Here is a 24503-nt window from a genome sequence, read left to right as displayed (position 1 = left end):
TCTCAGCAACTGTACTTACTTAGGAAAAGAAAATAGCCTTGTTTTCTGGGTATATTGTGTAAGAAAAATTCAGGATCTTCCTGTTTTACTGGTAAACCCATCTTTCATTTGACCCATAACAAAATTTGATTTAAATCTTTTTCATAAAAGACTTGTCAGCACTGTATAAAGACAGTATTAGTTATTGTAACCTAATGCCATGATATTTATTATTTTATGATTAAAAAAATTACAGAGGCCCTAGTATACTAGAGAGTGAGTTATCAACAGGGATTTTAGAATAAGACTAGGGAATTCCTGCAACGTAATCTACATTCTTCCTTTGAAGCATGACTAGAGAAAATAACAATCGGTAGTACCAGCAAGTTGTGCAATGCCAGTATTTAGTGTTTAGCTTTCTTGCCTTCTCAAAGGTCAGTCTATTCTTCTAAGAATTGCTACCTAAATACTCACTCTTTCATCTAATCCTACTGCTTATTTAGAAGCACATATTTAATATTAGCCAATTTATTATTTTAAAAATGCTGGAAATACCTCAACTCAAATCAGTTGGATCTTTCCCTTTAAAAGCAACATGCTAAAGAACCCACCTTCTCTGCAAAGATTTATCACACACACCTTAACTTCATAGCTAAATGCCACCAAGAGTGTCTTCTCAGCAAATTTCAAAGACGATGCGGAGCAAAAATAAAAAAGACAGAGCATAGTAAAGGAGAAGGTTTTATAAAAGTAGGTCACAACCAGCCCTAGTTTTTTTATTCATTAACATTTACCTGAGAGTGTCCAAGAGCCTCATGTGTTCAGTGTAAGAAAATATATGAAGCAGTAAATCTATTGAGGAAATACTTGGTGTTTCAGCTGTATCAATGGTTGCCCTGCTGTCTTTCCAATCTATCAGGTAAGCAGTAACTTGTAGTAGTTCAGCTTCAGTTTTAATCACTTTATTTACTACAGGTGCAGACGGGTCACACTCATGAGAAAGGCTGAGTCATGTGAATAGGGTTTGGTATAAAACCCCATCTCAGCACTCAGTTCTGCCTGTAGGGAGGGAAAGTCTTAATCAAAAGATTTAGGTGTGTCTAGCATCATAGTTGTTGCTGATCAAAATATTTAGTCTAAAGGATGTCCATGTAAGCTGTCAGTATTGTTATTAGCAGGTAGGTGAATTAATAGGTGGTTAAATTTTGCTTCATAACTGTCTTCATGGTTATAGCATTGCTGTTTAAAGAGCAATAGTTGGTTAAGCAAATATGCTGTGTGTAGAGAAGCAGCAAGTTGTGGCTTCTGCTAATGTGCTTGAAAATAGTTAAGCATCATAGGACTTTGTGGGTTGGGAGAGAGGAAACATGAGATGGTGTGGTCTGAGCTAATTTGGTATTAGTGAGGGTAAAGATGTAGCTATTATAGGCAGAAAAATCTAATTGCTCATCATGTTTGTATTGTCCCTTTTTATGGTGACTCCGTAGAGTACCTTTTGACTGTTTTTACTTCTGAGGGAATCTCCCTTTGAAATGTGTTCCTTGGGGTATATGATTTATTATAGTGCTGTCCATTAGCGCTGGTTTATATAGCAGGAGGTAGCAGTCTGCTATAAATCTGAGTTATGAATTGTTTATATCTTTCCTATTTTAAAACTCTGTTCCCAATTTTTTTTGGTTATGTCTATCTGTGATGCTGAAGTGACTGGAAAACTAAAGAGGAGCAGAACCCAAATCTATTTGAAACTGAATCTGTATACCCTTCCTTTAGGGGAGGGGAGATGATAATAAAAATATTTTCTTTCTGTTTGTTTTTTTTTTTTTTTAATTTATTGAACTAATGTCTGTCCTTGGAGCAAACTGGCCTTAAACATCAGTTAATGCATGTTAGTAGAAACCTGACCCTCTTAAATATAGCTATATAATGTGCTGAGCTATTCTGTTGTCCCTTTAATAGGCCTCCAAAGACATGGAGCTTGAATAATAACCTAAATCTAAGGCTGTTACCAAGTGACTACAGGCCTAATCAGCTACCACCACTGGGAGTAGTTAAAGACAAAACTGTCCCACTTCTTTGTAACTTGTGTGTATTATTTTTGTTTATGCTTTAGCATTTGCTGTCATGATGCTTTTCAAAGAAAGAGGACAGTAAAGTTTCTCTCAGCCTTAAGGTTGTCCTTTGGATTTGACACGTGATTCTGATAACAGCTTGGAGATGAACTTGGTATTACTGGACCAATGCCAAGCCAGTAGCTTTGAAATGTAAATTTACTGTTTTGTTTGCCCAAGAAGTGCAGATGAGCACTGGTAATGTAAGTCTACCTTGTCCTGGGGAGTACTTGGTAGTGTGCTTGAGGGAGGATTGCCTGTAGCTGAGAGCATTTCATCACCTCCAGGGAGATGTCTCCTGGCTCTACCACATTGCTGAGGGACTGAGAGGCTCTGCTTGGGTAAAATGCAGTAAGAAAAGGTGACGCCTTTGCCCTTGCCCCCTACTGACCACTGGTTGTCTGTTCTGTCTTGCTGCCCCAAGATCCTATCTGTGGCTCTCATTCCTTTTCACCTATGGAATAACTGTCTTAAATCCAATTTGCCTCTTTTCCTCTTAGCTGTGCAGTAAGTCTGCTGTGACTTTCCATAGGCTTTTCTAACTGCTTTAATAAGAGCATGGCCTTGGGAGATATCTTAATCTTCGAAGCCAAAAGGGGGATATTGGGAGGGGAAAATTGCTTCCTTAAGTTGCTGGCTCTGATCTGCAGAGTGGATTTGTAGGTCCTCTGCAGACTGCTAACAGGGATAAGTCCTTGCTGTTCTCTGTCAGATAATCTTTCCTTGCTTTTGGGGTCCTTTTAGTGCTGAAAGGAATTCATGGATATGCAGTGTGAAGGGTTTCCACAGTTAAGGAAAGAGCAAATTGATTTATACTCTGATATTGGCACACATAAGTTTGTATAAATAAAATGCATGTTTAGGTTATATAAAATGTATATGTACATACACATTGTATGTGTATATATCTATGTATACAAGCTGTAACTTAAGATTCTTATTACCATAGTGTTTACTTCTAAAAAAAATATTCAATTCTAATGCTCCCAACCCAGAGCATTTTTTTAGAGCTCCTTTATTTTTATTAATCATTACTTTTTGTGGAGTTCTTTATTCCTTTTATTGATGTAGAATGTAATGGTGCCAGTCTGCCTTGAGATGTTAAGACAGACTATCAAAAGATAAATTTTCTGTAAGACTTAGTTCAAAGAGACGTATTATTCTTGCAGCTCTCTTCCATGTTTCTGAATACGATCTCATGAATTTAAATAGATCAACTACAGTTGATGTCTCAATCTATTTGAATTGCTTCTGAAGCTACTGATCATATGCTTGTCTCCTTCATGCTGGTGACACAGCTGCCTGTTCATTCAAGGCCCAACTTTTGAGATTCTGGTATTATTCTGTGGCTCTAAACTGGCTCTAAAACTGGTAGCTCTTATAAGTAATCAATGCTAGCTCACTCTTGGCAAGGATTTAATCCATACCAGGATTTTGATGGAATGGTTCAATTATTCTTTCTCTTAAACTTGATAGTCAGATGCAAAAGGAATAAAAAAGATAGGACAGTTTCCATAACTCTTAATGATATTGTGCCTTGCTCTGCAATTAATAGTGTTTATAGCTTTATGTACTCTTTCTTCTGCCTCTTTGATATAGAAAGGTGAATTACCGCTTCCTAAAAATCCATAATAAAGAAAAAATAACTCCTGTAAATACCTTCTTTATAGTTTATTTGAGCAATTAAGCATAGTATGCCTTCTCTCTTCAGTGACTGAACAAAATTCGAAGCAGTTTCTAAACAAAGCATGAGTCTATACATATGCTGGAGGTGTATTCCACATATATATATTACAATTGCTTATCTTGTAGCATTAAGTAATATTTTCTTTTCCTGAGAATGCTTCTGAGTAATAGCCTTGTTAGAACTTCTGCAGAAACAAGCCTGACATTTCAGAAGTTCCCATTTCTTTGTTCCCTAGAGTATCTCATCTAGCAGGTGCTGTTTATTTCCTTTTCCATCCCTGCCATCCTCTTGTGTTTGCATCACATTTGAAGTGGAGATGACTGACCCACATAAAAGCCTCCTCTTCTGTGGACATCTGACCTGTCTGAAAACACACAAGAGACATTCAGCCATAGAAAATTAAAGTATCTCTGAGATGTTTATGACATGTTAATTTTGTTTCAGTATGAGGGTAGTAAGTGCCTACAATAATTCTGACATGCTGCACAAGCCACAGCATGTAAGAAGTGTTTGCATAATATATACCCAGAGCTGTTGTTCCTCCTCAAGAGGATCCTAGCAAATTAAGATTTCATTCATGGAAAAGTTATCTTTCAGGATTGCCATTTCTTTGAAGTCTCAACAACAATCACAAAATATATCAAAGCAGTTAATTTGTTCCTGCTGTACTCAAGTGTCTGCAAGCATGTGCCTTAATAACTTCCTGATGGATGCTTAAGAAGTCGTGTCTGTGTCAGTAACTGTAGGAAGCAGAAGGGTCTCAACATGTTATGGCTAATACCCATGAGTTTAGTTAATGGGGTTAATAGGCTGCAGTGAGAGGTCACCTTTTTGCTGTCCCATTTGGGAATTCATTGTCAAAGACAAGTTACCTGGTATGTCCCAGTGTTATGCTTTTTTAAAGAAAAACAAATTTGGTGGATAGAAAGGAGAAAAGATCTGCATTTAATGTGATTTGCTTTTGAAGGTCAGTAAGCTGGATGACTGAGTAGAGAACTGAGTTCTGTCCAAAATCATGTCTCATCCTGTAACTTATAACTCTGGGTACATTGTGTGGTTTAGTAAAACACTGTGTAGTACCAGATTAAATTTGTTCACCAAACTTTCGTTTTCTTCTGGTAGTTTGTTAGGATGCAGTCAGAAGTAACCTTCCTCTCTGTCCTGCTGTAAGCTCCTTTCCTAACCCATCCCAAGAAAAATGGTGCAGGTGCTGTGGGTAGTTACTTCCCTGTATTCATGGAGGGATCAATCCAGCCCAACACATCCTGCTAAAAGAACAAAATCACTACAGAAGTTTTAGTGTTTTTTATTTTTGCAATCTGAGTACAGCTTTCATAGTGATAGCTGGAAGTAGGTTGCTCTTAGCTCTTCTGTTGTTATTTAAGAAAACTACTTTTTGTTGTGGTTGTTTTTTTTTTTTTGGTCCCCCAGACGGAGGGTATAAGCACAACAAGGAGGGCTTGGCAGAAGCATGTTACAGTAGGTGTTCTGTGGCATAAGAGCAGTAGTTCTTTACTCTCTACTTTGTCATACTGCAGTTATACAAGTAGAAATATGTCCTCTTAGTCGCCCCCTTCAGACCCCTCCCCTCCCCCCCAAAAAACCCAACCACACAAGAAAGACAAAACCCCAATACCTTCCACAAAACAAACAAACAAACCACAACCCACAAACAAACAAAAACTCCCAAAAAACTCAAAACCAAACACATCCCCAACTCCCCCAAACAAACCCTAAACCAAATCAAACCAGACTAAAACACAGGGAAAATTTTGAAAATTTAATAAGCATCAGCTTGCTAGAGTGAATAGAGAAAGGAGCTTCAGGGGTAGCTGTTTTCTTTATATCCAACAATTATTTTCTTCTCAAATTGAAGAATTTCTTGATAACAGTCAAGTATCACAAAACTTTTTGCTTTGCTCACCTCCTAGGCCGAAAATTAAATGGTAGTTAACAATTCATGCTTGCATGATGATATAATAGTAATGTGTTGTATAATTTCACTACAGTCCAGTGTGTTGTCACTATTTCTGGCTTTAATACAAAATTCAGAGTAGCAATTTAGGATTATTGTGCTGTATGGGGCTATATCTATAATAGCATGTGCTTCTTTGGAGAATGCAAAAAAACAGCCTCTCTTCTGGTGCTGGAGTGTTGGATACTGTCTTGGTGTCTAAATGTGGTGAGCATATGAATGTGAAATATAAGAGGAGATTTGCCAACTGCTGATATCTTTCTGATTTCTCTGCCTCCATATGTCTTTCCACTGGCTGCCTCTTACGTCACAGTTTCCATCCCCCTGCTCAGATGCTTTTATATAATTTTTGGAAGAAGGATCTGTGTTCCTCTAACAGAAGGCATGCATAATGTGAGCTACTTATTGAAATAGAAACACTTTCTTGGACCATACATATACATCGATTTTCCTGCGCTCTCCCTTGAGGGTACAGGTAGGGAGGCTGGGAAGAGAGAGCATTACCTTTTCATATCTGACTAGATCTGCAGTCCTTCAGTGCAGGGTGAAGCACAATGGGAGTGTGACTCTGCAGAAGTGTGTGTTAACGTGACAGAAAAATCATCCCTGTTGTGATTCAGTGGTTCATCCCGTTTACATACACCAATACCCAAGATCATTTTTATTAATAATGCTTGAAAATTTCCCAAGGAGGTGTGTGTAATGCAGGTTCTTAAATGTTATTGAAAAATATTCAGGTTTGCAGTCAGGTACATATGTTTCTCCAACAGAAGAATGGAAAATGCGGTTTCAAACACGTCAATAAAGAAGTGAAAGACAGTTAACTTGCAAAGAAATATTTAAACTACTGGCTTAAAACTCTTGTTGAAATACCAAAAAAATATTTTTCAATAACTTGAATTCTGCAAAAATAAACCTTCATCTAATATTTTTTTGTTTATACAATAGGTACAAACCAGACCTTATTATGTATAATGTATAGTGTCAAACCTAGTGTCTTTAGGCAACTATAAGTCTAGCAACTGTGTTCAATATTAAAATAATTTATTATTCTTCGTTTAAAGAACAGATTTATTTTTTTTAAAGGATATTTGTTAAATAGGTGCATTTGTTTCCCTAAAATTATCTCCAGTCTCCAAGTAAGCAAAAAAAAATGAGGTGATTTTTTTTGTTGGACAAGAGGTACTATCTCTGCTTCCTCTGGAGAGGAACATGCTGACTTTCAGCAGTTCCAAGCCTGCCTCTAGCCCACCTTGCAGCTGACTGCTGTGGCTGAAGGAGGACTGGATGCTGTGTGGTGGTCAGATGTTCCTTTGCAGCACTTGCTGTACAGCTGACAGATGCCCTGGCAATACTCTGTTCTACCCAAGGCTAAAGAATGTGTGAGCCTGAGTCCTTTCACACTTCTTGTCTGAATAGTATTTTTGTAATTGGCTGATTAGCAAGGCTTCAGGCAAGTGTGAACTAAGGGCTTGACATTAAGTGGCTTGGATGCTCATGCAGGGTTTGGAAATATGTATAAATTAAAACTCATGAAGGCTTAGCTGTTCAGATAGGGTATTCTCTCTCTTCAAGGTTAGATACAGAGTCACTTAAGATGGAGACTTCCACATGTTCTTGTGTGCTTGTAGAATAATTTTTTAAAGCAGCAAATAATCCATATTTGCTTTTCAAAGTAGATATGAGGTACTTAAGAAGATCCATTAATCTACTGAGTAAATCCTTTAACTTGCAGACAGTCACTGTGGCTGGATGCTACTGGAAACCACCACAAGCAGAGGCTGAGGTGATGTAATGCTCTGTATTTTGGATTAAAGTTTGTATCCTTAGTTGATAGTGGGAGAGCAGACACCTAAAGTATTCTGACTTGTGAACTACTGCTGAGATAATGGAGTTTGTGGAAGTGCAACAAGAAATTGTCTGTGATAGAGTAAGGCATCTGGACTGTGCTTTCAGAAACTCACAGCTGTAGGCTTTGTAAATCTGACAGAGTTAAGCCCTGCCTTTGTACACAACAAGTGCTTTAATATAAAGACAGAAGCACCTGTGGAAGAGACATCCATCCTGTATGGAGCTTGTTTGGTCTGTGGGTGCTTCAGAAGTGCTGATGCCAAAGAGCAATGAGGATGCCAGGTCTGGCTGAACTGGTGGGAGCTGAGGGTGTCCTGGTGCGGAGGGCCTGACTTTGAAGCTTCTGCTCAAGTGAGGGGGAAACCTTGGTTACTAGAATGGTATCTTTTTCAAATCAGTCTTGAACTTAGCCCTCCTATCTGTCTGTTAAATGGGGACTGCCTTTGGGAAGGAGTAATGAAGTCAGGACATCCCTGCTAGGAATGCTGGAGAGCAGCTAATTGTGTATAGCAACATGCTTTTTAATTATTACTTCAGTCCCAGTATTTTAGTTGCTCATGTATCAGAAGTGATTGAATCTTACCTTTTTAAGGAATGGTGTTTGCTTGCATAAATGATAAGCCTACCAAAAATCAAAGTAATCTCAAGTGTGTGCTGATTATGTTATGCAAATTCCTAAGATTATCTTGGGTAACACTCTTGTTTCATTTTAGGGAGTATAAAGATGCACTTTGAAATGCAGACTAATGTGCCCAGATGAATTGCACCTTAACTGAGTTTTGCTTCACTTGGGGCTGTGGGGAGGGAGACAGCAGAGATTACAATTAAACCAACTGAGAAGGTATAGAATATCCACTTCTGTTACACCTAAAAGATCAGTACAGTATCCAAGATAATTACTGTTTAATGGTTGCTCAGAGATCTTCATGAAAAAATGCAATGACTGGGACACATTTTATGGGTGCGTTGGTTTTTTGCTGCAGTGGGAAAGTGGCACAATCATCATATTATTTTAGTCAGTGTAAAGAAACTTCTACAAAACCTCTTTAACACAATGTATAATGACCATAACACAAAGGGGAGCACGTATTATTTGAGGGAGGATGGTTTATCTTGCATATCCAATATTTTTTCTAATTATAGTGTTTTAAACAATGGCTAATAAAGCAAGCTACACAAAATCACCTAAAAGCTAATAACTGCATTCCACTTCAGAGGAATGGTGGTATTGGCTTTCCTTCTCCACCATGTAGTGATGGTCTTTAAGATACTGTAGTCACTATTATATGCATACTGCATGCTAAATGCTGAAACTCTATCCACATAGAGATATGATAATGGCAGATCATTGAATACAAGTCAAGCCTTTTTTATCTTTCATCTGTACTCTGGGAACAATTCATTCACTGGGGTCTGACAAAGTGTGGAATTGTAATTAGCCACTAAGGAAAAAGTACCTTTGTAAAGTACACGTGTCCTCTGAATGGTGGGTGTTTCTGTCTCTAATGTCTTTCCACCAAACATACATATTATTCACTTCAGAGCTGCTGTTTCTCTTATTTTCACCCTCCCTTTCTTTAGCCTCACTTCTGTAGGGGAACAAACCCTTTAAATTTAATCTTGGTAAGGATTTAGCAACCTACTGGTGAATAGCAGCTAGGAATGTTATGCTCATTTGTTACTTCGTCTACTAGTCAGAGAAAAATAGACATCACCAAATACAGTATCAGTTTTGAGAGGTGTGAGTTGCCTCCTTTTGCTACTTTTATACTAGGAAAATGGAACTAATAAAATGTCAAGAAACCCTTGAACTTCAGTACCTCTTGATTAATAGATAAAGCTACACACAAAGAAAGCAACTGAAGAATTTACTACACTCTGAGTGGGCTTGGTTTAGACCCTGAAGAAACATGCAGGTATGGACAAGAGAACAGTGATGCTTTTGATGACTCATTCTCTATTCTGCATTACTTAACTATGGCTCTCTATTCCCTCTCACCTTTACCCTTCCTATTGTCCCTGTATTAAACCTCTAGGAAAAAGTAAGATGAGACAGGATAAAATATGCCTCAGTAAAATAATTCTCTACTTGAAGTCGTATTGTACGATGAATTTTGTATTTAAACTTGGTTCCTCTTCTCTTGCCACCATTTCTCAACAACTGCAACAAAATGTCTACCTCATGAAGGTGCAATAAACTGGTAAGGGGGGAGAAACTTGGACCCAATAATTTCTGTGTTTTCTCTTGATTTAACTTAATTTAGTTTTAATTCATAGAGAATAAATGAACAGATCTTGTGGCATACTGTGATGATTTAAATGATACATCTTCATGCAGAAATATTGTTTGTAAGAGTATATTTATGGCAGGTTCCTTGCCTTGTTGCATTGTCTTCTCCTTAACATTGGGGGAGCTGAATGCTGAAAAGGTGTCTTTGCAAGAAAAACATCCTAGCATGGCAGGATGTTTTCAGCATGGGTTGCCAGAGGGTGATATTGTTTAGAGAGAGACTTTTTTCTGCAGCATCCAGGTCTTTTGGCTTCAAATGCCTTTTGGTTCATGTACATCAGATTATTTCAGTAAGCTGATAGCTTTATTTGAAAAGAAATAGGGGGAGTACTGAGGACTCAGGAAGCCATGTAGATCTTGGGTAAAGCACAAGAAGAGAATTATTACAGTGGCCATGTGCCTATGCTTGACCAGGACCTGGTAAATCTTCCATTTATCCCCAGCATTCTAAGCTACCTCTCTGTACCTAAGATGCAAGTCTATGCCTCATGTGCTGAACTTCATTTGCATCCTGCTCTCCTGTAACTGGCTAGTAAGGGAGAGGACTTGTGCAGAAAGCAAGGCCCATAAATAGAGTTTTATTTTCAGCTTCCCAGACCAGTGCCAGCAAACTTCCATGTTACTGTCACAGCTGAAGAGTTTCTGACCTATCTGATGAAACAGAACTGTGTAAAAGCTGTTCTCATGGCTTTTATTCTGTGCAGAGAGGATGCTTTGCATGAGACAAAGTGGCTGTAGCAGACTTGAGCATCATCCCTCAGAGGTACTGAGGCAGTGTCACCCATTCAACAATTTCCTGTGGCACTTCTCTGAAGAGCAAAAACTGTTTCTGGGTGGAAGCAAATGTTGCCTGACTTCTAGGGTATGGGATCTTAACACTGTCAATGCAGTCAGTTGGGCAAAGGGGAATTTTATTTCACAGTAGAATTCAAGCTTAGAGCAGCAGAGTTGAATTTTGTATTGCCATTCGCGTTGGTAATTTCATTCTTTTGAGACTGAGGAAGTGAGAAGTATCAGAAAGACTGAGGTCTTAGGCAGCATTTAGCCAATGTCTGCATGAGGCAGGTCAGCTTTCCTTCAAGATGCTTCTAGACTCTTTTGATCAAGGCTGATGCTAGTTAGGCACAGTTAGTATTGATTTCCAAACTTTGGCATGGGACTGAGTGTGAGGGGAGCTTGCCTTTGGAGCTTGTGCTTTAGAACTGTGTTGTTTCAGAGCTGCTGGCTGGGATACAAGTGTCTGCATGAGTTCTGTCTGTCAAGACTGAAAATGGAATAAACGACTTATTTGAAGAAAGGGCTTTCTTCATAGTTTAAATGTTTGAGATGCAGGTGGGTGGCCTTCCAGCTTCTTGCAGGACCTCCTCAGGGAGTATTTCAGGGCTCTTTAAATGCCATGGGGGCAGGAACCTTTCTTATTTGTATAGACTGCAGTCTTCAGCTCTTGGCTGCCTGCCTTGCGCTGGAGCTTGTTGCTGGTAGACAAGTATTTGGTGTCATGTGGGCTAAATGTCTTGGTAGGGGTCAGAATAACAGTTGGAGGGGAGACTTGGAGAAAACTTGGGGTCCTCTGAGACACTGCTAGCACTCAGGATGTCCAGCCACTTTTTATTTTACACAAGTGCTGAAAAGTTTGACGTACTAAGATGCTACCACTCCATCAGCCTATGAAGAGTTCAGGCAGAAGAATACTGAGCCCATAATTATTGACTTGCAAATAGTGTAGGGATGGCTGGGTAACAGTTGCATCTCTAATCTTTTTTAAGTGGTGGGATTATCAACTAAAATTTTTGTGGTAAATGTGCACATATGAAGCAATACAAGATTAAGAGTGAAATAGTGTAGGCAATGAACTGTAATATTGTTGAGACTACCTTGATATTATGTATTGAAAACCATAAAAGTTATCCGAAGCTTCTTTCTATGTGATTCTTCTATATTCAACATGATTTGCTGCATTTCTCTTTGCTACATTGATGATAGCCTGTGCAGGCACAGATGCAAGAGAGATGACATGATTTTAAGTGTTAGTTCAGGGGTGAAAAAAAAAAAGACCAACAAAACCATAAACAAATGTCCACCATCACGGCACCTTGTTACAAGCTGTTACCTGTTTTAATGAATTTTCATAGTGGAGCAGCTCAGGCTGAGTGCAAGACAGGGTTTGTTTCAGCTTGTTATGCCTCAGCTGCACATTGCTAATAAGACACTTCAGTGGGGTTTATGCAGTTTTAGTGGCATGAATCTTGTCACTCTACATGCATGAAACTCTTTGTGATTCATCTTTGAGCATCTAAATACTTGTTTAGAGCTAACTTAGATGCTGTATTCTCTGAACTATTGTAATAGCTGCTTACCAAGGCTTTGCACAGCCTTGAGGCTTAATTTACATGACAGCTTCTGAAAGAGAAAAAGCTTTCTCAAGTACCTTGACTGTAGAGTGTAATGGTGTCTCAGCAGCTGCTATCCCATTACAAGTGCTGAAATGCACAAGTGTTCTACAGCAGTTGTATGTTGAAAGGGATTCTCTGGGAGACTTCAATACTGTTCTTTTCTTCCAGTTCCTCGCTTGGACAGTGAAGACATGAAAGCAGTGGCAGGGCTTCTTTTTGTCAAAGCTGATGTCAGAGAGATATTTGAAAGTAAGTTTCATGCTGTTTCAGGATGAAGTACTGCATTAGATAGTGCCCTTCATTAAGGATCATCTACTAGCTGATAAGGGACTCATCATATCACTGATTAAACACTCTTCCAGAAGGACAAAATCTTCTGTTGAAGCCCAGGCACAAATATCATGGATAATAGCTGATTTTATAATAAGTTTATAACCGCAGTGCTTCATTTCCAGAGAGGTCGGATCAGTCTATTTCCATAGGCATTTGGCCTCTTCCATTCTAAAAATCCTTGTTAGTCTCTTTAAGGCTTTACATTTGATGTACAGTCCGCAAAATTCTTAAAGTGTAATAGAATACAAGAAATGTAGATATGTCTAGTGAAATTGCATGTGAAATATATGCAGGTATTAAAACATCCTTTTTAAAACTAGTTTAATCTATGGAACAACACCCCTACATCTGGACTCTAGAAAGAATGTATAATAGCCTTCTTGTGAAATTCAGTGTGAGTTTAAGCTTTTCATCTTTAGCCCACTGCAAAAATAAGTTGGTTTTGTGTTATTTTTTTTTTTTAATGAGGAGATAGCTGTACTACATATATTGGATTGCCCAACATTAAAATATGTAGGCTGTGTGTGAATTTTTTGGGCTTTTTCTATTTAATTTTGACTTTTTTTCATGGTTGTGGGTTTTGTGGGGGTGGGAAGGGATCTAGTTTTCCTGCAAAATTTGAACAAACATTTTGGTTGTCTTGGAGAGCAGATTTATGAAAAATATATCTGCCTACTTTTTTATAGCTTCAGTGGAAAAAACCACAATGCTGCCATGACTTGGAAGGACTTGAAGTCAAAACAGGTTATAGTCTGGGGTTTGAAGCATTTTTCTCATGCGGCTCAATCCTGTTTAGTCTGTAGAATTTATTTGCTTAGATGTCTTCCTCAAAAAGTGGTATTTCTTTTCAGCTCAGTTGAGCTACACTGGCTGATGAAGAAATGTTCTTGGTTCTCTGGGCTTCTGTGGAATTTGGGCTTCTGTGGCCTCTGAAACAAGTAGGGGAAAAAAAGTATCCCTTTGTTCTTTCAGTGCCTTCACTGCTTTTATCCAAACAGTATGGATGAGCAAAACACATTCTCTGCAACTTTACTTCAGAAGAGAAGGAAATGGGAGTGAATGGGAGATGTTAAGATAAATACAGATGTAGCAGCAACTTACTGTAGAAAAAACTGTAATGTATGCACGGAAAGGGAAAAAAAAAAAAAGTAGTGTGTGCTGGTCTGATTAGATGGCAACATGTTGCAGTTACAAGAGACCAGAGCTTCCTTGGTGATTTGTTTCTGGATGTATTCAACTTCTGAGTCTTTTTAATCAGGTTATTCTCTACATCTGAATCTCTGTAAGTAACTACCACTAGGCAACATACCTGCAGTCTCTTGATTAGGCCTATATCTCTCTACTGCTTCATGCTGTGAAATGGTATGCTCATGCTTTAAAGTATGGGAGACACAACTGGGGTAAGAGCAGAAGTCAAGACCACAGTATAATGGCTAGAAGCAGTGGTTCAGTCTTAGGCGGGCTCTCCAGAGGTTTTTAGATTGAGCTATTTGACCTGCTTGGAGCTCCCTGTAGTAAGTCTGACTTCAGAGGTGAACCTAGACTGAACTATTGTAAGAAATATTTTTTTGATAGCTGTTGGACCTTTTTTCTTTTCCCTCTTCCAGTTCCTTTAAATAAGTACTTCAAACCCCAGAGAAAGAGCAGGAGGATCTTGGAGAATCCCCAGCCTAGGAGAAGAAAGTTTTGGAGTTATAAGATGAAGGCAATAAAACAGGAGTTGTGTAGGAGTCAGCATCAAGAGGTGATCCAGGAGCAGGTTCACGTGGATGAAAGCCCAGAGAGAGCTCAGCAGCTCTGCTCACCAGGACAGCTGGAGCAAGGAAGAGGCCATCTCTCAGCAGCACAGACACTGACCCCTGCTCAGCAGCCCCAGGGAGAGAACAATATCCATGTGCTGCCACAGTGGCAGACAGTGCAAGGAGGCATGGCCTCAGACATGGGACCACAACAAACAGAGCAGGGATGGGAGGCCCCAGAAGTCACCGTGAAGGTGCGGCCCCAGAAGATGAGCCAGGAGTGGGAGTGCCCGGAGGTGACTGTGCAGGTGCAGCCTCAGAAGCCAAGCCCAAGATGGAAGGCCCCATCAATGACTGTGCAGGTGCAGTTACAGCAGCAGGGCCAAGGGCCATCTTTCCCACAAGTAACTGTACAGGTACAGCCCCAGGAACAAGGACAAGGTACTGCTGGCATCAAAGTCATAGTGCAGCTGCAGTTGGTCTGTGACCCAGAAGAGGTAACCTGCCTCCAGGACCAAGGAGAGGAAGCCCTAGGTAATGAAGAGCGACGGACCTCAAAACAAAGTCAGGGAGAGCCAATGACAAGATCTGAAGGTCAGAGAGAGCTAGCTGTAGTGGAGCTGCTGGAGCAGGGGGTCCTGAACCAAAAGGAAGATCAAGGGGAAATGGTAAAAACCCAGCAGGACCAGAACCAAGAGGAAAGAGCAGAAGTGGTGGAGCTGCAGGTGATTCAGGCTGGAGACAAAGCAGATGTGGATGGGATGATGACAGAGGAGCAGCTGCAGGACCAGAGCCAAGAGCAGGAACAGCTAAAAGCAGATCTGCCCCCACAAAAGGAAGGCCAAAGAACTACAGAGATGAGGCAGGAGCAAGGTGATATTCAAGAAGGGCCCAAGGGGATGGTGGAAGACCAGAAGGAAGACCAAGGACAAGAAGTGTCTAAGAAATGTCCACAAGAGGCTCCAAATTACTTTGTTGCTATTCCAATAACAGATGATCAGGTACTTTGGAGTAACTGTTCTATCAAAACAAACAAAAGAAAACCCTTAACTTTAAACTTACACTTAATTTCTTATTTATATTTGTTGCAAAGCTTGTTTACAAGCCAAGAGTGACCAAATTCTGCTCCCTTCCCTTAAGTGGTGTATTGAGTCTGGCTGGGATGGAGTAAACTTACCCATAGCAGTCCTTTCAAGTGTTGTGCTTTTTTTTTTATATATAGATAGAACTTTGTCTATAACATACCAATGTTTCAGCTACTGCTAGGGAAAAAAAATACTTTCAGGATTACTATTGCCCTTTCTAAAGGGTCAGAGGTGTTGTCTCCCATAAATAATCTTCTATTCTGTAATTTTTTTCAAACAAAAGCAGTGGGTTTTATCATCTTGCATTGTCCCATCCTACATTGTCTTATGGCTGTATTTAGTAAAATGGTATTAATTTGTTTGTTCATCTTCTTTTGTACTGAAGCTCACAAGGGAGAATGAGAACTTTCTTCTCTTCTACAGAAGATTACATGGAATTGATCTCTTTTCTCCATCTTTTATCCAACAAACTTTCCTGAGATCTTAGGCAGACAGTTAATTTCAAGAACCCATGTGCAGAGTCTTTATGCTCATACTTTATCCAGATGTGCTCTATTCTGTGGTTTCCATGTTTAAACAATGTTGAAAAAAGCAAGAGATGATTTCACCTCCATATCGTTAAACCTAAGTACAGAAAACAGTGGAAATCCAAATAGAATTATTTTCTTCTAGAGACTTTGTGGGGGACCTAAAGCATTCCAGTTACCACAGTAAAGGCTTCTTCTGAAATATGTCAATACATACTTGCAAGGCTTGGCTACTACAGGCACTAACTTAAGATCCATAGAATTAATTCCAAAAAGGATACAATAACTGTAGAGACTGATTTCAATGAACAAAACTTTCTTTACAAGGTAGGGGCTTCAAGCAAATCATAAATAACTTCTGCATAACTCTCTGTACTTGTTAGTGGGGAAAATGGTAGTTCACATTGAACTACTTCTTCCCATTTTGCTGGTATGAATTTTGAAGCGCACACAAAACTTTCTGGAAGAAGGAAACAGAATGTCTCATTCTCAAAGCAGCGCTGTTAGTACCTTTATGAACAGGTTTTTTACCCATTAGCCTTTCATAGACAACTGTGACCTGCTGATGGCAGCGTTTTGTTCACAGTTGCTCAGAGGATGCAAAAGCAGAAAGAGCTCTCACTTTGTCCCAGTACCTGCTGCATCCCAAGGGGGCTTGGCTGGAGCCCTACTCCTCTTGCAGAACAGCAGCACTGTAAGGTGGGACATGCCCCATGCCTTTACATAGGGGCAGCAGGTGACTGTGCACTCAAAAATACTATGGAGAGAAAGAAAAGCTCTGGGGTGTAATGACAAGGAGCATACTATTTCACCTGACAGAGACAAGCAGGGGAAAGTCTTAATTTGAATCAGTGACTACTGAGTCCCAGCTAGCATGGGCAGAACTGAGAAAGAGTATATAAATTGTATGGATTATTAATATTTATAATACATATATATATATATATATATATATGCATCTTGGGATATCTTCTTATAAAGCAAATGTAAAAGGCAAAACCTGAATATTAACTTGTATGAACAGAGTGAAAATATAACCCTCTACTACCAGCTCCTGCTGTTAGTTTATGGTGCTTTTTCCAGTGAACCAAATGGATATTGTTTGTTGCAATATATAACTTGATTCCTTTTGTGTTCCGAGTTTAAGCTTCCACGTGGTAACTGGCATGACTGTATTTATGCTGCTGAAAGGCAATAATTAAGTAGGATTGCTATATCTGTTGTACAGATTTTTTTCCTTTGTTGTTTTTTTTTTTTTCCAGTGTGACAAGCAGCTGCAGTACAGTAGCTTGCTTTGGCAGGCTTCTGAGTTTTTGTTTTTGCCTTAGTTAAGTGTAAAAACACTATGTATGTGTTAGAGGGAGACGTCAAAAAGTGCCTTCCTCTTGGTAGGCAATTATTTGCTATGGTTTTGTCTTGAGCAGAATGATCTTTGGAGGTTATCTGGAGGATGACCTCATATAACTTTCAGTGATTCCTGCATATGACTGGCTTTTGAGAGGTGAACAAAAGTGCACAGCACATCAGGAAGATAAATGCCAGGAAGGGAAAATAACTGTGTAAGCTGAAGACAATGTTGGCAGGCGAACAAATGGGTATAAAGTGGGCAAGGAATAAATCTAAGCTGGAAACTGGAAAGTTTCCTGCCATCTGAGGAATGAGATCATGGAACAGTTTGAAGGGTCATGAATGCCTAACTTATTCTGGTATTTTAATGAGATTTGAGTGTCCTAATATATGGCTTATGACCACATCCTGTACAGCTCCGTGAATGTCCTTCCCCTCTTTTTCCTTTCTCTCTTTCGATTTTTCTCTTCCAAATTTCTCTGCTCTCACACCAGCCCTGGTAATCTGGCAGCTCTGACATCCTCAGTTGGATGCTCTGCCCAAGATATTGCCAGTTTATGCTCCTCTAAAGTGATACCTTTAAGGGTGGCAGTGACCTGAGACAGCCCCGTGTGAGACTCTGAAAGAAACTGAGGGGTGCAGTTCTTTAAGAATGGTGTGTATATATGTAGAGTAAGTAAACAAATCATAGAATGGTTTGGGTTGGAAGGGACCTTAGAGATCATCCAGTTCCAACCTCCCTGCCATGGGCAGAGGCACCTTTCACTAGACCAGGTTGCTCTGAGGTCCATCCAACCTGGCCTTGAGCACTTCCAGGGATGGGGCATCCACAAGTTCTCTGAGCAAACTGTTCCAGTGTCTAACCACCCTCACAGTAAAGAATTTTTTTCGATGTCCTTCCTGTGCTGGAGGCCCCAGAGCTGGATGCAACACTTCCAGGTGGGGTCTAACCAGAGTAGAGTAGAGGGGCAGAATCACCTCTCTTAACCTGCTGACCAAATGTGTGTGTATACACACACATATGCACATATTTCAGATATGTGACCATTTCAGATGCTTTTACCTATAAAGCAGAGGCTCCTTACCTTACTGAACATACAATGTTCAGTAATGCCTGTTACACTGTAGACCTTCTATATTAGAGAAGGGTTTTAAAGATGCCGTTAGTTTTTTGGGTAAAATAATTTTGCCCTAATTATACTTTTAAGAGAGCTCTGCACGTGACAGGGCCTAGGGCTGTCTACATTTTTCTCTTTCAAGAGGACAAAGGAAAAGCCCTGTTCCAGTCCTGGTGGGTGCACAGCCCTTCTCTCTTTGTGTCTAAGCAGGACTCCAGGAGGCTGCACACCAGACTTGGACTGGGTTGGATCTAAGAATATTGTGGTCTCAGACATTCAATATTCCTTTAAAAGTGCTTCCTTCCTGTTCCTCACATAATCCCCTCACACTGCTCCAAAAAAAAAAAAAAAAGAAAAAAGAAAAGAAAAAAATAGCTATCCCATCAAATACACAGCACTTACAGAAAAGTGTTACAGATTGATACACCAATTAAAAAAAAAGCTGTAGAGAGATAAGGTAGATCATTCTCATGGGAGAGGGAACAGGAAGTTTTGAAGGAACATGTGAAGCTGACAAAGAGAGGTAAGAAATGACATTAACATTAACATTGCTCTGTAATAGTAGTTAAATGTTTACCTGAAGGAATTTCACTCCAGCTCAGCTTCCCAGGTGTCTGTGCCTCAAACTGAGAAGGTAAAAGGATCTTCTTTCTTATTTCAAGGATATTCTTGGAACGATTGGACAAGTGAGGAGAATGGGAGGTTGTTTTGCAATTGCTCTCAACATGGAACCCAGTCTGTTGAAGCAAAGGTTGCAGTTTGTGTGGTCAGACAACTTGATGGTTTGATTCCTGCTCCATGTTTTCACAATCTAAACATGTGCTGTAAATAGCAGGCTGCAATAAATTGTGCTTCAGTTGCAGTAGGAATTAGCTTAATGTAAGAGTCATTTCGGTGATGCATTTTTCACAGTGACAAATGTACCGTGAGAGTTTGTGAATTCAGGGAGTTTGTATCTTCAAATGGTTATTTTAATTGTTTATGGCTTTTATCCTCATGTTTATCAGAAACTTGCTATACTAATCTCTTCTGACGTGCAGACTGTGGGACTATTTACAGGACTGCACAATGACTGCTGAGGCTGTATGTAGAAAGATAGCAAAACAAAAGCATATTGACCCAGCTGTTTCAATCTATGTAAGAATAAAGTGGAGCTCCAATAAGTGTGAGCACTTAGGCATGTAAGCCAGAATTTGCTCGGTGAAATAATCTGAAAATCTCTAAATGACTTGTCTGTAACAAAAGCTTCCAGTAGGTACTTAGTCCCTGTGTGATTGAATTCTTCTCTCTCCTGCCTGTTTCTATGACTGACTTATAAAACCTAAGAGATCATATCTAAAAAAAAAAAAATCTTTGGAGTCAGTTGTGTAAAGGCACAGATCCACAAGAGCCAGAAACTGGCCACACAGCTCTAAGAAACACCAGCTCAGAAAACAGCATGTTTATCCAGTCAATCTACTTTGTTTGCTGCTATATTTTCCTTTTGGGAAGAGATCTCAGTTTAATCTGTGATCAAACTTGTAATCAGAAAATGGCATAAGACTAATTATGGAAATGCTATTCAATTTCCATAGCCTATTAACAACTGACAACTGCATGAAGATCCCATCAATATTTACACAGTGCTGTAAGCTTAAATCTAATATGCCTAGGGTCAGATTCACATCTACTTTAAAATCTAGGCATTGTGGCTCACAGGAGACCTATGAGTTTAGCCCGTAGGCTTTAAAAGAAGGAAAAGAGATCAATCAATTCCTGAAAAATTAAGTTTGAAAATTGCTATATGATGGATCTAGGGGGTGGAGGGGGTTGCTTGTGTGGGTTCCTGGCTCAAATATTGAGTTGCATTTTGAGTGTGTAAGGCTTCAGCATTCTGAATTTTTCAAGTAATATATGGGCATTCCAAAATGAAAATTTGTTCCCTGTTTCCTCTTTCTGCATTGCAGATTTTGGACAGAATTGAAGATGTCCAAGAGCACATATTCTCTAAAGAACCTGACCTGTCGCGAGCTCTTCTTCCTATTCAAACTATGCACCTTACTATAATAGTAGCTCACTTGGGAACAGAAGAAGAAATAAAAAAGTAAGACTCTTTCAAAATTTAAGTGCAGCTAATTTTCTTGTAAATGTGGTAGCTTTACTGCTGCTATTGTGAATAATTGTTTTATTAGAGCCTACACACAATTTTTCTAAGACCATTTTTTATTGGTTTCTGTCTTGCTTTTAATACCTCTCAGGAAGAATCTTTACAAAAGCTGGATGTGATGATGCATCAGAGGTCGAAATTTTGTGTATCTGCCATAGGGTGAAGGGAAAAAGCAATGTTTCTGTAAATGATATTACTACTTTTTTACTGTGTTACTACCACAAATTAGCTCAACAGATGTAAGCTTTCTTGAGAAACCACAGCTTTTCAGATCAGTTATATTTGTATTAGCTGGAAAAGGTTAGCTGTTAGGACATCTTCCATTAAGCAGAAAACAACAAAATAATCTGCCTAATTCCTTTCCAAGTTGCTCTCTTGTCTAATTCAAGCTGTGGGCTGTTGCTGTGGCCCTGTGAATTAAGAGGATATTGAAAGATGGCTAAGGAAAGATACCCTGTGGTCAGAAAGGCTAGAACTGCTAGGAGGGTTGAGAAAGCAGAGCCAGTATGCTTCAGGGTTTTTCTCTAAGACTTATGCTACTGTACCCCACTAGGAAACCTGAGACTTCTTGATATGAGGAGGCAGAAAGGAAAGGTCCTTCCTTATATGCCAAGGAAGGCATTGCGTGGTAGAGGTGGGGACCTGGTGAGAGCAGCTCTTTCTCCAGGGGCCTTGGCACACATCAGCATAGGAATGAAAAACAGGCCTCAACACCATAGGAGTGTCACACAGGATCTACTTGGGTTTAAAGCAGAATGCCTAGCTGGAAAGGTGTCAAAAGAACCAATATAACTAGAAAAAAGACTCTTCTGCCCATACAGGCAGCACCAGTTAAATATGACTAAGATGCACGTGACAAGTTTGTATGTGCCTTATTTTAAAATTATCTCTGTTGTACACTCCAGGAACTTTTTTGTAGTGTCTGAGGGGAAAAAAATAGGAGTGTTATATGTGCTAAAGAACCTCATGCAGAAGATGATGTACAGTAATTCAGTAATAAAAACCTGTGCCAGTGCTGCTGACTGGGCAGGCTGTCATCCAGGAGGATAGGAAGCTAGTTGAGAGCAGCAGTAAAAATGGGAATCAATTGGTTAGGGAGGTGAGTAGAGCTAAGTAGTGTTAATGAACTAAAGAGTCAATTTGTGTCTGTAATGTAAAAATAATGGGCATACCTAATGAAAAGCAGATCTGCCTTGCAAAATGCTTTTCACTCTGTATCTTTCACCTACCTACGTAGCTCTTCCAAATGATGCTGTAGTTCAGTGGCTACTGCTCTGTGCTATCACATGAAAGAATGCCTTAAGCTGTTAGGCTGAGTATGTCTCACTCTCAAGCTAACAGTACTGCTGATACAGACAGCCCAGCCCCCCACAGGGGGAGAGAAACATCTTCAAATCCCATGGCAGAAACTGGAGAGGAACTTCTTAGGTGTTCGTCTAGTGACTGGACAAAGGGGGATGGCTTTAAAATAAAGAGGGCATATTTAGATTAGATACTAGGAAGAAATTCTTTGCTGTGCTGATCCGGAACAGAGAAGTTGTGGATGCCCCATCCCTGGAAGTATTCAAAACCAGGCTGGATGGGATTTTAAGTTGGTGATCTAGTTGGTGTCCCTACCCGTGGCAGGGTAGTTTGAACTAAATGGTCTCTAAGGTCCCTTTCAACACAAACCATTTGATGGGAGAAATTGCCCTAGCAATATTTAATGGTTGCTTAGACATTATGGACTTAGATAAAGAGCTAGAATAGCACTGCTTGTTATTAAGGCAGAAAAACAAGATCCTTTACAAAGAATTAATTCCCTTTCCACCTTGAATCCTGTCCTTACTAAATCTTCATCTGCTGAATCCCCAGGAGCCTTAGAAAGAAGCAGCTCTTACGTGATTGTAGCTGTTATAACTCCAATGTAGTAGTGAGGACTGTTCATAATGTTGACTGTTGTTGGCTTAAGTGGCCTTTGTATGCATTAAACGCGCAGTATTTGTTAGAAGTATGAAGCCTTAGTAGAATGTTTCTGCTCAAACTCTGTTTGAAGACTGATAGGATCCCCCTTCCTGAGAGACCAGGGTAAAGAAAGGTACCTGTAAAACTTTAGCAGGTTCTATATTACTGAAAGACTTGGTGCCTATATCTAGAAATTTAAAAGTCATGCTTTTTCTGTGTCTTTAAGAAAAATGGTTTAATTTGAAGCTTTAATTCTTTGGGTAATTCACTTTTTTGAAATTTCTGTGCACAGCAAGGTGCATACCTGAACTTTATTGAAATGTGACATAGAGCTGACAACAGAAACATCAATTTGATATTTTGTTAGCTGGCCTGGAATAGGAGAATAGAATGGAGACAAATGATAGGTGGGAGAATGAATTTGTTTTAGTTTAAGAATAAAACTAGTGAACCAGTTGAAAATGGTGATAATTAAAACTACATGACACAAATCTAAGTTCAGTTTACCCCTTTTGACTCTTCAGCAGCATATATTCAAGTAGCTTTTCTGGCATGTTCATGTTTTGAGTGTTCACTAGCAAAACTCACTTCTAATATATAATCTAAGGTTGAAGTGAAAGACGCAATGTATTTAAAGTCCAACTGTTACAAAATCATTAGCAATTAATTATAGCCTACCCGTTACACTATGCATAGTGCTGCAGAGTGGTCAAAATCGGGTATATTGGCTGGTATTAAAAATATAACAGTATTTTCATATGCAAAAAAGCTATTAACTTTGAGCATTTATATATTATTTTTTAAGGGCTGTTCTGGCACTGAAGCAGAGCAAGACTAAAGTGGAAGACATCTTGCAGGGTAAAGACTTTAATATGACATTTCATGGGATTGGACAGTTTAATAACCAAGTGCTCTATGTGAAAATGTTGGAGGAAGATCAGAAAATGCTGAACAGAATTGCAGGTAAGTACCAAATCTGGCTCTACCACTTGTGGGTAACCAGTTTGTAGAGTCTGTTAGTTCTTGTAAGCACTGGCCCAAGCTGTTGTTCACGATTGTCATGTTCTGCCTTTCCTCTCGTCTCTTCTTTTTCCTAATTGTTAAATATGAAGCCAGCAACCCGATTAGCCCTGCATTAGGGCTAAAATAGGTTTTCTGTATGTATTTGAGACAGATCAGACACAAAGTCATTCAATGTGTCAAGATCACACAGCAAGGCTGTCCTAGTCTGCCCTCAGTCAGGATCTCACAGGCCTGTGGTGTACATAGTCTTTGAAGTGACACCTCAAAGCTGGGGCTCTGTTCATTCTAATAAACTGAAAGCCTATTAAGTGTTGGCCACTTCTGAAAATACAAGGACTTCATTTAAATTGGAATATGTGTGAAATCATGAGTACCTCTGAGACTGAAGATGACAAAAAGCAGTACTTGTCTGCATATGCATGTGTAGCACCAGCAAATGTCTTTTGCTTCCACTGTAGAATGTGAAACAGAAGTGTAAGAGTCGCTTGTCCTCTGCTCTGACTTCTCAAAGCACTGATGGGTTTGTGGAGATGTTCCAGGTCTTCGGCCTGCTTACCTGCATCTGAGTACAGTTTCAGAAGGGCTTGGTACTCTCTTCCTCTCCACTCTATTCTGCTTTTAGATGCTGCTTTAGCCTGCAATCCAGAACCTAATGTGTGTCCTGGGCTTCCACTCCAACAGAAGAGAAATAATCAATATACATTATTTTTCCCTGCTGTTTTCCTACTAAGCAAAAAGGAAGCATAGTTCAACTAATGCTTCTCAAAAAGGCATGCAACAAAAAGACGCTATGTAATCTTCAAATGACTTCTCAGAACAGTCTGTTTTCTTTCTGTTGATGCTGCTTCCTACCTCCTCCAGTTCTCAGCTTTGATATAATAATTCTGCTCTCTTATCCTCCTATTTATTTTCCCTTTTAGGTAGTCAGTGTTGCAACTAGACAGAGGATGCCTCTTAT

At 39.5% G+C, this 24503-nt stretch overlaps 1 long non-coding RNA gene across 2 annotated transcripts; it reads right to left on the bottom strand.

Moving 5' to 3' along the window:
* Window positions 1-4746: 4746 nt before the first annotated feature.
* Window positions 4747-24010, bottom strand: LOC127464048 (uncharacterized). 2 transcript variants are annotated; one of them, XR_007901121.1, is made up of 3 exons: window positions 23920-24010; window positions 19010-19169; window positions 4747-5042 (listed from the first exon to the last, which is right to left on the bottom strand). It is a non-coding gene; the product is annotated as an uncharacterized LOC127464048 (long non-coding RNA). The 2 variants fall into 2 exon arrangements; XR_007901122.1 differs by lacking the exon at window positions 4747-5042 and adding an exon at window positions 15759-16064.
* Between the last annotated feature and the right edge of the window lie 493 nt (window positions 24011-24503).

This window comes from Manacus candei, unplaced genomic scaffold, assembly GCF_025592945.1.
Source record: "Manacus candei isolate 608988 ecotype Guabito, Panama unplaced genomic scaffold, ASM2559294v1 h1tg000008l, whole genome shotgun sequence".
NCBI lineage: Eukaryota > Metazoa > Chordata > Aves > Passeriformes > Pipridae > Manacus > Manacus candei.
The sequence above is the reverse complement of the archived record's forward strand: the minus strand, read 5'-3'. Positions and strand labels throughout refer to the sequence as shown.